Source organism: Antechinus flavipes, chromosome 2, assembly GCF_016432865.1.
Source record: "Antechinus flavipes isolate AdamAnt ecotype Samford, QLD, Australia chromosome 2, AdamAnt_v2, whole genome shotgun sequence".
NCBI lineage: Eukaryota > Metazoa > Chordata > Mammalia > Dasyuromorphia > Dasyuridae > Antechinus > Antechinus flavipes.
Genome location: NC_067399.1, coordinates 575,110,520 through 575,123,331, shown reverse-complemented (window position 1 = coordinate 575,123,331; position 12,812 = coordinate 575,110,520).

Below are 12,812 nucleotides of genomic sequence, written 5' to 3'. Positions count from 1 at the left end.
ATTCATCCTGATGGTCATTTCTTACAGAAAAATAATATTCCATAATGTTCATATACCACAATTTACCCAGCCATTCTCCAATTGATGGGCATCCATTCAATTTCCAGTTTCTAGCCACTACAAACAGGGCTGCCACAAACATTTTGTATGCCTATCTTTCTAAAAACTCTTCAATGTTTTATGCTTCCCGTAGTTACTATGTCAATTTATAGGATGAGAAGTGAAACCTCAGAATTGTTTTGATTTGCATTTCTCTAGTTATTAGCAATTTGAAGATTCCTGCACATAGCTGTTAATTGTTTATAATTCTTCTTTTGAAAACTATTTGTTCATATCTGTTTATCACTTATGTATTTGGAAAAAACCTGTTCACACATATGTCGTATTAATAATCCTTTATATATCTTGGGCATAATATATGTTTACATATTTAATCATATATATGTATAATTAAGATATCTATACATTCATAGTTACATGGTAAATACAAAATAATCTTTATATCAAATTTCTCTTAGTGTTTACTGTCCAAAATATATAACTAATTCTTTGGTTTTTTTAGCTATATATTTCCTCCTTTTTATCTTAAGTACATTCTTTTTTATGAGTGCAAAATCTTTTCTGTTTCATGTAATCAAAATGATCTTTTATGATCTTTTATCTTTGACAATTGCTTCTATTCTTTGTCTGCTTAAGATTATATCTTTTCCTATAGCTATGAAGGATGTATGATCTGTTTTTCTTCTTTATATTTATGATGAGCTTTAATCATCATATCCACGTATCCATTTAGAATTTATTTTGGACTACGGCATAAAGAATTGTATATTTGTTTTTAATATTTAGTTATATTCCTGTGTCCTTTGACTTTGGTTCAGTATTAGTTCAGTATAGTACCTATACATACACAAAATCTTCAGGTGCCTGATTGAACATAGGAATCCTACGTTTAATTTCCACTTGACTCATTTTACTAATGAATGGGTAACTATTGGAAATAACCCTGACTTCTGCCTCTCTTTGACCTGGCTTACTAATATATTCATGACAGTGACATAATCAGAGACATGGTTGCTCACATTGCTTGGGTGAAGAGAGCATCGTTAATCACAATCCTTCCACAAATTTGGGTCTTTCCATCTTCCCTGAGCTATATCCTCTAGACTTACCATTGTGCCCTAAGAACTCTTGGGCTTTATTATCTGCCATGCTAGGGATTGAGCCTTTCCATCTGCCCTGAAGCTGAGTCTTATGTGTGTTGTCTCCCTTGATTAAAATGTGAAGTCATTGAGAGCAGGGACTGTTGTATATTTGTCTCTGTATCTTTAGTGCTTAACGCATCATTTGGTACATGTTTAGCCCTTAATAATATAATTTACATAGTATTTCATTCCATATCATTGATGGAAAACTAGTTAAAGATCAGGATGTATCTTTGATTAATCTGTTTTGGAGAGAGTAAAGGAATAGCAATTCATGTAGCCAAAAATAAATTAAACTGTGGAGTCTAGAGGAACTTCTATTTATTTGATTCCTGCTGTATATTTGCAAAATGGGTCACCATGACTCAAGGGAATAAAGTGAAAACCAAGTGAGCTAATCTGGAAGCCCCTGGAAAACAAAAGTATAGTGCTTTGAAAGAGAATGAAAAGCTCATCCCCCCCGCCCTCCCCAGTAGATTTGAAAAGAAAATTGGGCTGATATGAGACATATCCTGAATATACTGACCCATTTCCCACCTCTAGATTAATAACAAGTCAGAAGCAACTTCTGAAGGAGAAGCTCTAGGAATATATTTAAAAGGAGAATAGTTTGATTACTTTATAAAAGTGACCCAAGAACTCTTCCTGGTTGAGTTCCTGTTTGAGATCTGATATAAAGAAAGCTTCAAAGAATAGAGGGCATATTGTATGTGTGTTTTGTGGGGAAGGAACAGGGGGTGATCTATTCCTATTAGAGTTTCTATTTGTTTGTAGTGGATAATGTATAAGTTTTAATAATAGGAAATCAGTGATTTCAAAATTAATTGCTAAAACTGATAATTGTAGGAAAAAGTTGTTAAATACTGACCAGGTTTTCTCTGCTGATTCCTGGAATATTTAAGGATAACAATATGTATAAACCAATATATGAATTCTATTTCAGATATTTACTAATTGTGTGACCCAAGATAAATTATTTAAACCCTAAAATGATTCGGTTTCCTTCTATGTTAAATACAAGGTTGTATTAAATGAAACTTAAAGTCCTTTTCAGCTTGGAAATCTATGAGTCTATGATCACCTGAATCTTCCTCCAACTATGAATAGCTGCAATTTCGCCAGCTGAGAAAAAAATGATTGCTCACCACTGTACCCCTAAACTGGGATAGTGCTAAAAAACACATTGTGGTGACTGGAAGTGCTCTTGGGAAAGATTCACTGGCTGGAGGTAAATGTGAGTTATTTTCAGCAAAATATAAAATACTCACTAATTTTATTTTGGTGCCAACATTATGGGCTATATAGGAGAGAGAATTTTCCCAAGGTTCTGAGAAGGGACTTGTGCCAAGAGGAAACTCTACCCTTCCTTTGAAGAGAAGGCTCTGACTTTCAAGGAAGTAGATTCATTCTAGTGTAACATTTGGGATATGTCTGTGATTTAGGTGCAAGAGGTAACCATTCTATATTTTGCCATTATACTCCATGGGATAGATGTTGTATGATGGGATTGGGGAGAGGGACAGAGGATAATTTTCTTTGGATCATCAATATGGAGCCCAAAGAGATCTTTAGGGGCCATTTAGTCTAACCTCCTCACTTTTGGTAGAAGGAAACTAAGCCCCAGAGAAAGTAAGTGATTTGTTTAATACATTATAGGTAAATGGCAGAGACAAATTTCAGTCCCAGTTCCTCTAATTATTTTCCACTGTACCACCCAGAGGCTCTATTCCGGCTCTATAGGCAGCCAAAGCAGCTGTTTATATCATAAAAGTTAGCCTGGTTTGGTGTCAACAGGATGAGTAGCTATAGTTCAATAATGTAGTACTTCCTATAAATTTAAAGAATTTAAGCTAAATGCGAATTTTGTGAAATTGTTCTTTGATTGTTTTTTTTTTTTAGTTGTACTTGAGTCTTTGGGCTCCTATTTGGGGTTTTCTTGGCAGAAATAATGGAATAGTTTGCCAATTTTCTCTCTGGCCCATTTTACAGAACAGGAAACTGAGGCAAATAGAATTCAATGACTTGCCCCTATATCACACAGCCTGTGAGAGTCTGAGGCCAGATTTAAATCCATAAAGATGGGTCTTCTTGATTCAAATCCTGCTCTTTATCCACTGCATTATCTTGGTATTCAAATCATAGACATATCCCAATTGTATCACTAGTATGAATCTGTTTTCTTAAAGAGCAAGTGTGAAAATGTTGTATTTTATGAATCTTTGGGGGTACCTAGCTTCAAATGTTGCTCCTTTAGTAAAGTCAGGGACCCTGATACTCTGGCTTCTGATCTGGTTTCTTGGGGTTTCTTCATTGAGAGATGAACCTCAACCCCCTAAAGTATGCTAATCAGTAACTATGAATACAAAGCCATATAGGCACTGACACAAATGGCACTATCTGGATGGAGTCTAAGGACTCTGAATTTTTGAGAATAGTTTTAAGTTTCTGACACTCCATTTGTATTTCTTTTCTTACTAACCCTATCAGTCCATAATTCTAGGAGCATGTCATGGTCCTTTTTGAGAATGAAGGACAAACAACAACAACAATCTATAATTCTATGTACAACCTAAAGTTCTCTGCTGTGGCTCTACTGTTTCAGAGGCATTAGAATTTTCACTAGAAAATGAGCTAAAAATGGATGGCTGGAAGTGCTGTAGGATGGACCATGCCATACACTTTGGCTCTTATCTGTAAAATAAGAAGTTAGATTAGATGGCTTTGAAAGTCCTCAGTGCTAAGAAATTCAGATTTGTGTTTCTTAGTAATAAATGGTCCATTCAGTTTACTGAATGAAGTCATGATGAAAAATGCTATCTATCTCCAAAGAGAGAATTGCTGAACTCCGAATATAAATTGAATCACAATTTTCTCACTTTTAAAAATGTTTTTTCACTTAATTTTGATATGGCTAATATGGAAATGTGTTTTGCACAATCTCACATTTATATTTGATATATTATTTGCTTTCTCAGTGGGTGGGGAAGGGGAAAGGATAGAAGAGAATTTGAAAATAAAAATTTTTAAAAAGAATGTTAATAAATTATATATTGTGTATATATGTTTACACATATATACACAGACACATCTGTACACACACACACACACACACACACACACACGAAATAAATGGTCTCTGATTCCTTTTGTTGTGGGAGATTTATAGTGTTTTGTGGGAGCGAGTCCCAAAAGCTTTAAGGAAAGAACTAGCTCTGTCCTTTACATACTACTAGGCTGATTTCCAATCAAGGAAGCTGCTTTTAATCACTCAAAGCATCACTCCTCCTGATTCCTTAGAGGATCTTATTTCTTATGCTGTGTGAGAAAACTTATTGAACTGCTTGATTTCCATATTATCCAATCCATATGAAAGACAGAGCGGGACAGAACAGCTAGTCATAACCTGAGTGTGATCTGCAGGCAACTAGATAATACCCCTCTGCTCCTAAGTAAATTATTTCCAAAACATTAGTCACATACTAATCCACTTCTTCAAAGGGTAAGAAACTCACAAAGAATTTCCTATTAGGACCAACCATGCTCATCTCTTGCCTTCCCTTTCCAATATGTCTCTGACACACAAATGTATCTTAGGAAGAAGTTTTGAGTTGGTGGGTGGGTGAGTGGACCACCACAATTTTGAAGCATATATCCTTTTATTATTTCACTAGATGATAGTATACTTGGCCTGAAATTACTGGAAGAGGTCATTTAGATTCAGAAAGCTCACCCTATCTCCATTTTTTTTGTTCATAATAATAATAGTTAATATCCATATATAGTGTTTTAAGGTTTGTCAAGCATTTTGGATACATTATCTCATTTGATACATTATAATTGCAATTATTTTTTACAGGGGTGGTTTTTTTTTTTTAATAGAAGAGAAAACCAAGCCTGAGAGAGCTAAGTGACTTATCAAGGGAAAAGGTAGAGATTATGTGAAACAGTATCCAAACAAGTTTTCTTGACTTTAAAAAAGTCTAATGTGCTTTTTTGCTGCAACAGAATTGTTGCAGTGTAAATTCCCCATGGAATCTGAACTAGATAAAAATATAATTGGGAAGTATTTATTAAAGTAGCTAAAAATACAATACAAGATAGATAATGTTAATTTATGGTTTTCTAAATCAAAATGCAGGGATCTGTTCCTATTTGGTTTGATTGATTTAAGTCCACAATAACCCTGGTCACCTCACCTACAAAGTAAACAAATCATGAATGTTTCCATTTTGCCCTTTCCCAATTCCTGCATTATGGAGCATGCTAGACAATGTCTGTCTATCTGTCTATCTATCTATCTATTTCATTATGTCTGTTAATGTTTTACTTCTTTTCATACAGACACTTAGTCCCTGGAATTTAGAACAAGAGAACATCACATGCAACTATAGAGCAGAGGTATAAAGGCCAAAAGGAAAAAAAAAGCTTTATGCATCTATATTGATATAGAAAACCACAATTTAACATTATCTGGAATGCATAGTATTTTTATTTATTTTCTCAAATAATTTTCAATTAAATATTAATCTAGGTAGTTTGACATACTGGCTCTAGATAAGTGAGATAATGTGTTTGGTGGAAAATATTTATTTAGCTTTGCCACTTTGAAGAATATTTTAAACAACATTTCATAAAGTTGTCAGATAATATACTAATTGATTCTGAATTGGAAGGAAATTTAGTCTCCTGCTGTATCTGTCTATCTTTTCCTCTTTATTTCTCTGTCTCTATCTATCTGTCTGTCTCTGTGTCTACTCTTTGGACAAGCATTCTCTTTCTCTTTTTGTTACACTTTTATTATTATAATAATAGCTTTTTATTTTTTTTCAAAATACATGCAAAAATAGTTTTCAACATTCACTCTCCTCCCCTCTTTTTTTTTTTTTATTATTTTTTATTAAAGCTTTTTATTTAGAAAATATATGCATGGGTAATTTTTCAACATTGACCCTTGCAAAGCCTTCTATTCCAAATTATCCTATCCTTCGCCTCACCCCTTTACCTAGATGGCAGGTAGTCCAATACTTGTTACATATATTAAAATACATGTTAAATTCAATATATGTATACACATTTATACAGTTATCTTGCTGCCCAAGAAAAAATAGGATCAAGAAGGAAAAGAAACTGGGAAAGAAAGCAAAATGCAAGCAAACAACAACAGAAAGAGTGAGAATGCTATGCTGCGGTTTACACTCAGATCCCATTGTACTCCTTTTGGGTGTATATGGCTCTTTTTATCACTGAACAATTGGAATTGCTTTGAATCATCTCATTGTTGAAGAGAGCCATGCCCATCAGAATTGACCATCGTATAGTCTTGTTGTTACAGTTAGACAATATTTATTGCCAGTCATCTACTTGTTTGGCCATTTTAAGTAGCAAAATTAATAGCAGATACCTAGTTACTTGTAACTGGAATTTGGAGGGGGGAGAATAATACTTGCTACTTCCCCATTTAGTTTCAAGCAGATACTAGTCACAAAAAAAGTGAGTTCTAAAGAAAATGTAACTTGCCTGAAGAGAAAGCTTTCCATAATTTACAAGCCTTGATTGAAATTCAAATTATCACCCCTCGATCCCCCCTTTTATTACTTCCACACAAATATGGTCCCCAGAGAAATATAAAATAAAACAATCACAAGAAATTGAAAGGGAAAACAACAAATGTTGGGGGAGATGTGGAAAAATTTGGTACACTAATTCATTGTTGGTGGACTTGTGAACTGATGTAGCAATTTTGGAGAACAATCTAGACTTTAACCCAAAGAGTTATTAAACTACTTTACCCTTTGATTCAGCTGCACTAGTTAATTTCCAAAGATGATTAAAGAAAAAGGAAAAAACCTATATATTCTAAAATGTTTGTAGGAGCTCTCTTTGTGTGGCAAAGAACTGGAAACTGCAGGAATGCCCATCAATTGGGGAATGGATGAACAAAGTTGTGCTAAATTATTGTGATGGACTGTGCTGTAAGAAGTATGATCTTTGAAAACATGGAAATACTTGCATTAAATAATGAAGAGGAAAATGAGCAGAACTAAGAAAATATTGTATATAATAACAGTAATATTGATTAAAGAACAATTTTGATTGAATAACTTATTTTAATTCTTATAAATATCCAAATTAACTATAAAGGACTCATGAAAAAATATACTATTTAAATCAGAGAAAAAATTGATGAATAGAATGTGTATAGAATAATTTTACATACATATCAATTTGTGTCAAATGGTAACTATCACTAGGATGGCGTGAGGGAGGGATAGAAAAAAGAGAAAAGAAAATAAATGTACATGATAATTTTGTTTTATATTTGTAAGGAATATCAAATTTATATAGATTTGCAGTTTCATGTACAATCATCTTTTTTGTTGTACTGTTATAGACATGTTTGTTTTATTACATAAATAGTATTAATGTAATAAAAATATAAATAACTGCACTCAAACGGCACAAGAAAGAAACAAGTCTCTAGAATGAACTATATTGGTGAGATTATGAAGAGAAGTTTCTATTGTGACTAAGGTGAACCTCCTTGATTAAAAACGTATGCCTTCCTTCTTTAGAAAAGGAAAGAGTTTCAATAAAGGTCATTATCTCCAATTGCCCAAAGGGAATCGCTGAACAGGGTATGGGCTAGGAACAGTTAATATGATTAAAAAAGAAATACTGAGAGGAGCTTATGAATAGTTGTCTGAGGGTTCTAGACTTTCTCTCTTTTTGATGGGCAAATAAGCAGAGGTTCTTTCTTTTTTCATTTGTGTTGGGCAATGGAGCAGAAGCCAGTACCTACTAAGCTGCTATTTCTCTTCTCTTAAAATATGTGGCTTCATGAATGTTCCCTATCTCTATAGGCAGAGAGGATAAAAGGTTGCTCTCCTGGAAGCCATAAAAATGACTAGCATCCATTTCCTTTTCTCTTTCTTATTCTCCATTTCTTCTTCTCTCTTATTCAGGAATGGGGAAGTTCATGTAGTCATGATAGAATAGATTTTATATACCCAGATGTAGGGATTCACTGTAATTTTTCTTCTAGCCTGTGTATTTTATGGTTTTAGACTTAAGGACTATGTTTCCAATGTTGTAGGGGCCATTTTTGATCGATCTGAATGCTTATTTGAATAATTCTATGTTTGTATGATGAATTGAATAGAACTGAATTCAATTTAGATGGCGAACTCCCTTTAAAGATATTGAAAAAAGATTCTGGGAAAACAGAAGAACAGCTGACAGTCTCCAACAGCCTGCTACACTAGCTACTTCGAAGAGTTTCCCATTGAGTGAATTCTATAACTTTTTTCTTTAGGTTGAGCTGAGATATCTTGCTTCTTCACTCTGTATTTTCTGATCTATATAGTCCTTTGTATACTTTCTCCGATTTCTGTTTAGCTAAGTGATTTGCACGAATGGGTTTCTTTGCTATTCATTATGTGTGTTAATTATAGAACTGGTATTTTGTGGAAAGAGAGTAAAGCCTGAGTTATAGAGCTTGGGGTCCTTGACCAACAATAGGAAGAAATAATGATTAGAAATTAGACTGAAGCTAATAATATTACCTAGACTTACAATATTTAATTTATTCAGACACATGACACAATAGATAGAGCATTGGGGCTAGAATTAGGAAGACATCTTTCTGAATTCAAATTTGACTTCAGACACTTACTATCTGAGACATCTTGAGCAAGTCATTTAACTCTGTTTGCCTCAGTTGTTCATCTGTAAAACTAACTAGAGAAGGAAATGGCAAACTACTCCAATATCTTTGCCAAGAACATTCTAAATAGGATCATGAAGAGTTAGACACAACTGAAATGACTGAACAACAATAACAAAAACAAAACAATATTTAAGGAAGCAGCTCAGTACCCCTGCTTTTTGAGGAGAACTAGGTGTCACCTAGTTCCAATGTCTTTCCCTCCTGGAAAAAAAAATCTTTCTTGGAGAAGGATGGGTAGAGAAGAAGGTGGGAGATATCTATTTTGCTTCTCTTCAAGTCATACAGTAACACCTAATCTATGGATGGCAGGGCATTCTCTTCACGTGTGTATTTTACTATATGTGAAACCCACTCTATACATATGAACAATAAATTCCTAATAATTCATACTCTTATTAAGTCTTTGTCATTAATTCTGTATTAGTCCTTTACCCTTCTTATTTTCTTGCAAATTTCTTTTATTGCTAAAGTTTAGCAAATAATTATCCAATTTGCTATTGCTAGAAATATCTCTGTACTGACCCTTAACAGATTCAGAATGTTGCTATTTTAGTAACAGATTCTTGGTGGAGAATATGGGCACTTTTCCACCAAAAAGTCCATGTAGCTTCAGTGCTCATAATAGATAACTGGTAGAAAAAAAATTAACAATCTCTTTAACTTTTTGTCTATGCAATATCTATTTTTATTTTCATCTGAACAATTTCTATAGTTCCTTCTCCTTCTCCTCCCCATCCCCCGTTTTAACTGTTATTCCTAACTTTTCTCATCTACCTAATAATGAGCTCTTATCTTTGACATGATACTTTAAGGGAGTAGAGGTAGGAGTGGGAAATAATTGTCTTCCAGTACCTGAGGACTGACACTTTCTCTGCCATTTGAGTTTGGACTATCAGCAATCAGCAAATTTATAGAGAATTAGCTTTCAAATGAAAATAAAGAAGCTATTTTGAGCAGTTTGGGCTACTTAATAATGAAGTGGACTGTTTTGTGAGATGATGAGATCTCTGTCACTAGAAGTATTCAAGTTTACCCTGTATGACCCAGTGAGAAGTTATAGAATGTAGGAGAAGCTAGGTGGTTCAGCTGATAGTGCATTGACTCTGGAGTCAGGAGGACCTGAGTTCATATCTAACCTCCAATACTTACTAGCAATGTGACCTTGGGCAAGTAACAACCCCCAGTTTCTTCCCCAACCACAAAAAGAAGTTGTAGAATCAGGGACAGAAGGAGGTTGTCTTTAAATTGCCTTCCAGATATTTGCCTGTGCATTTCTATAGTCACTGGATGTCATTAAAGTTTTAGGATCAAAATTTTTCTTTTATATCTTTCTGAGAGGTCTACTTTATTTTTAAATTAAATGAAAAATTTTCTATGAACACAAATCCGTTTTCTCTCCAACCTCCCTACTTTAGAAAAAAATAAAGAAATAAAAGCAAAACTCCCTATGTAACCTATGTAACAAATATACATAGTCAAATGAAACAAGTTCCTGAATTGGCCTTGTCTGGAAAAATGTGTTGCATCGTGTACCCTGAATCTATCACTTCTCTGTCAAGAGGGAGATAATGAGCATGATTACTGTTTCTCTAGAATCATTAGGTTGATTAGACTTATCAAATCTTTTAAAATTGTCTAAAAATAAAATAAAATTGTCTTTAATATGTAATTGTTACTGTATATGTATTGTTCTGCTTTTGCTAAAAGGTCAAAATTAAAGCATACCCAGATAAACTCTTGTATGTCTTTCTTTCTCTGCTGAAGCAACAAGAGCAACAATGAATGGCTGAAGCTTCTGTAAGGAAGTTTCCTTTTACACAAGATGGAGCAACATTAGAAACTGTTTTGTCATTCGATAGCTAAAGATTTCCTACTTCCTATGGTGGAAATAGATATTACATCCCTGACAAAATTGTGTTCTCAAAACTGTAAGAGCTATTATGGGCATAAAAAATGCTATCATACTTTTTACTTTAATCTGAGTATAAATATTAAGCCATTGACAGATTTAACAAGAAATGATTCAAAAATATTAAAACCGGCTTGACCTTGTCTATTGTGAATTTGGAGAGGAACGAGACTTTCTTTTCCTATTCTTTCTTTCTCTCTTCTTTCTCTTCCTTTCTTTCTTTTATTTCCTTTCCTTTCCTTCCTCCCTGCCTTCCTTCCTTTCTCCCCTCCTTTCTTCCTTCCTTCCTTCTTCCTCCCTTCCTCCCTCCCTTCCTTCCTTCTTCCTTCTTTTCTTCTTTCCTTCCTTCCTTCTTTTCTTCCTTCCTTTTTTTCTTCCTTCCTTCCTTCCTTCCTCCTTCCTTCCTTCCTCCTTCCTTCCTCCCTTCCTCCCTCCCTTCCTTCCTTCCTTCCTTCTTTCCTTCCTTCCTTCCTTCTTCCCTCCTTCTTTTCTTCTTCTTCTCCTCCTTCCTCCTTTCTCCCCTCCTTTCTTCCTTCCTTCTTCCCTCCCTCCCTTCCTCATCTTCTTTCCTTCCTTCCTTTCTCCCCTCCTTTCTTCCTTCCTTCTTCCCTCCCTTCCTTCCTCCTCTTCTTTCCTTCCTCCTTCCTCCCCTCCTTCTTCCCCTCCTTCCTTCCTCCCTTCCTTCCTCCTTCTCTCTCTCCCTTCTTCCCTCCCTCCCTCTCTCCCTCCTTCCCTCCTTTCTTCCTCTCTCCTTCCTTCCTTCCTTCCTTTCTTTCTTCCTTCTTTTCTTCTTTCCTTCCTCTTTTCTTTCTTCTTCTCTCTTCTCTACTTTCTCTCTTTCTTCCATGTGACTTATTGGATTATAGCTACTGGAGGGCAGGTACTATATGTATGTATATATATATACATTTTTTTTTTCCCCTCTCCTTAAATACCCTATCTGTGGTAGGAACTTAATAGATGTTGGTTGAAATAATTGATTAACTATTAAAGTCTCTTAAGATTTTAGAATTGTAATTTTTAAAACATTGATTTTAATATAGATATACTCCCACTAAATGCCTTATTCTTTCATAGCTATCCTGATGATCCAGCTCCAAACTCCACAAAATCCTTTAGATCACAAGAGAAACCAGAAATTGTGACATGATCTCAGGAAGGGCAGAAGTGCTTAGAACATGTGGCAGTGGGAGGCAGGGATGAAAATCCTGTGAGGAGTCCTTAGAATGCCATAACTCTTCAGCCTGCACTGTTGACATGCAGGGAAAATAAAAACCCTATCTTATATCTTAAGGATAGCATTTCTAGCAGGATGATAGAAGGTTCCAGGGAAAAATAAAATATGCTACAACAGATTAGAATATGCCAAGATTCAAAGTAATGAGCCAAAAGCATGCAGAATTATAGAGTGTTAGCTCTGGAAAGGACTTTACTTATTACCTAGTTTGACCCCCTCCTTTTAAATATTGAGAAACTGAGGTCCAGAAAGTTCAAATATGTTGCTCAAAGTCACAAAGCTAATTAGTCATAGAGATGGAGATCAGAAACCAGGTGTCTAAACTTCCAGCTCAATGGATTGTCTATGTTATAATAATTCTGGACTTCTTTATTTATTGTTTTTTTCTTTTGTGTAAATCATTGGCAACTTTCAAATTTCATCAAAGATGAAGGACAGCTATTATACCAGATATCTGATACTCTCAGTTTAAACAAATGCACACACGCACAGACACACACATACAAACAAACACAGACACACACACACATTCCACTTCTGGTAATATACAAGCAAACCTAAGATTCTGGGATTCTTCTGTGGGATCTGAAGAAATTAAAAGAATTTTCCCTCTTGTCCTCTTCAGACATTTTAAGTCATGAAGTCCAGACTGCATTATTTAGACATAGATTTAAGAAATGTCCTGCTTCTCAAGATGATGACAGAAGGCTATGATAGCCAGCTGGCTGAATTATAAAG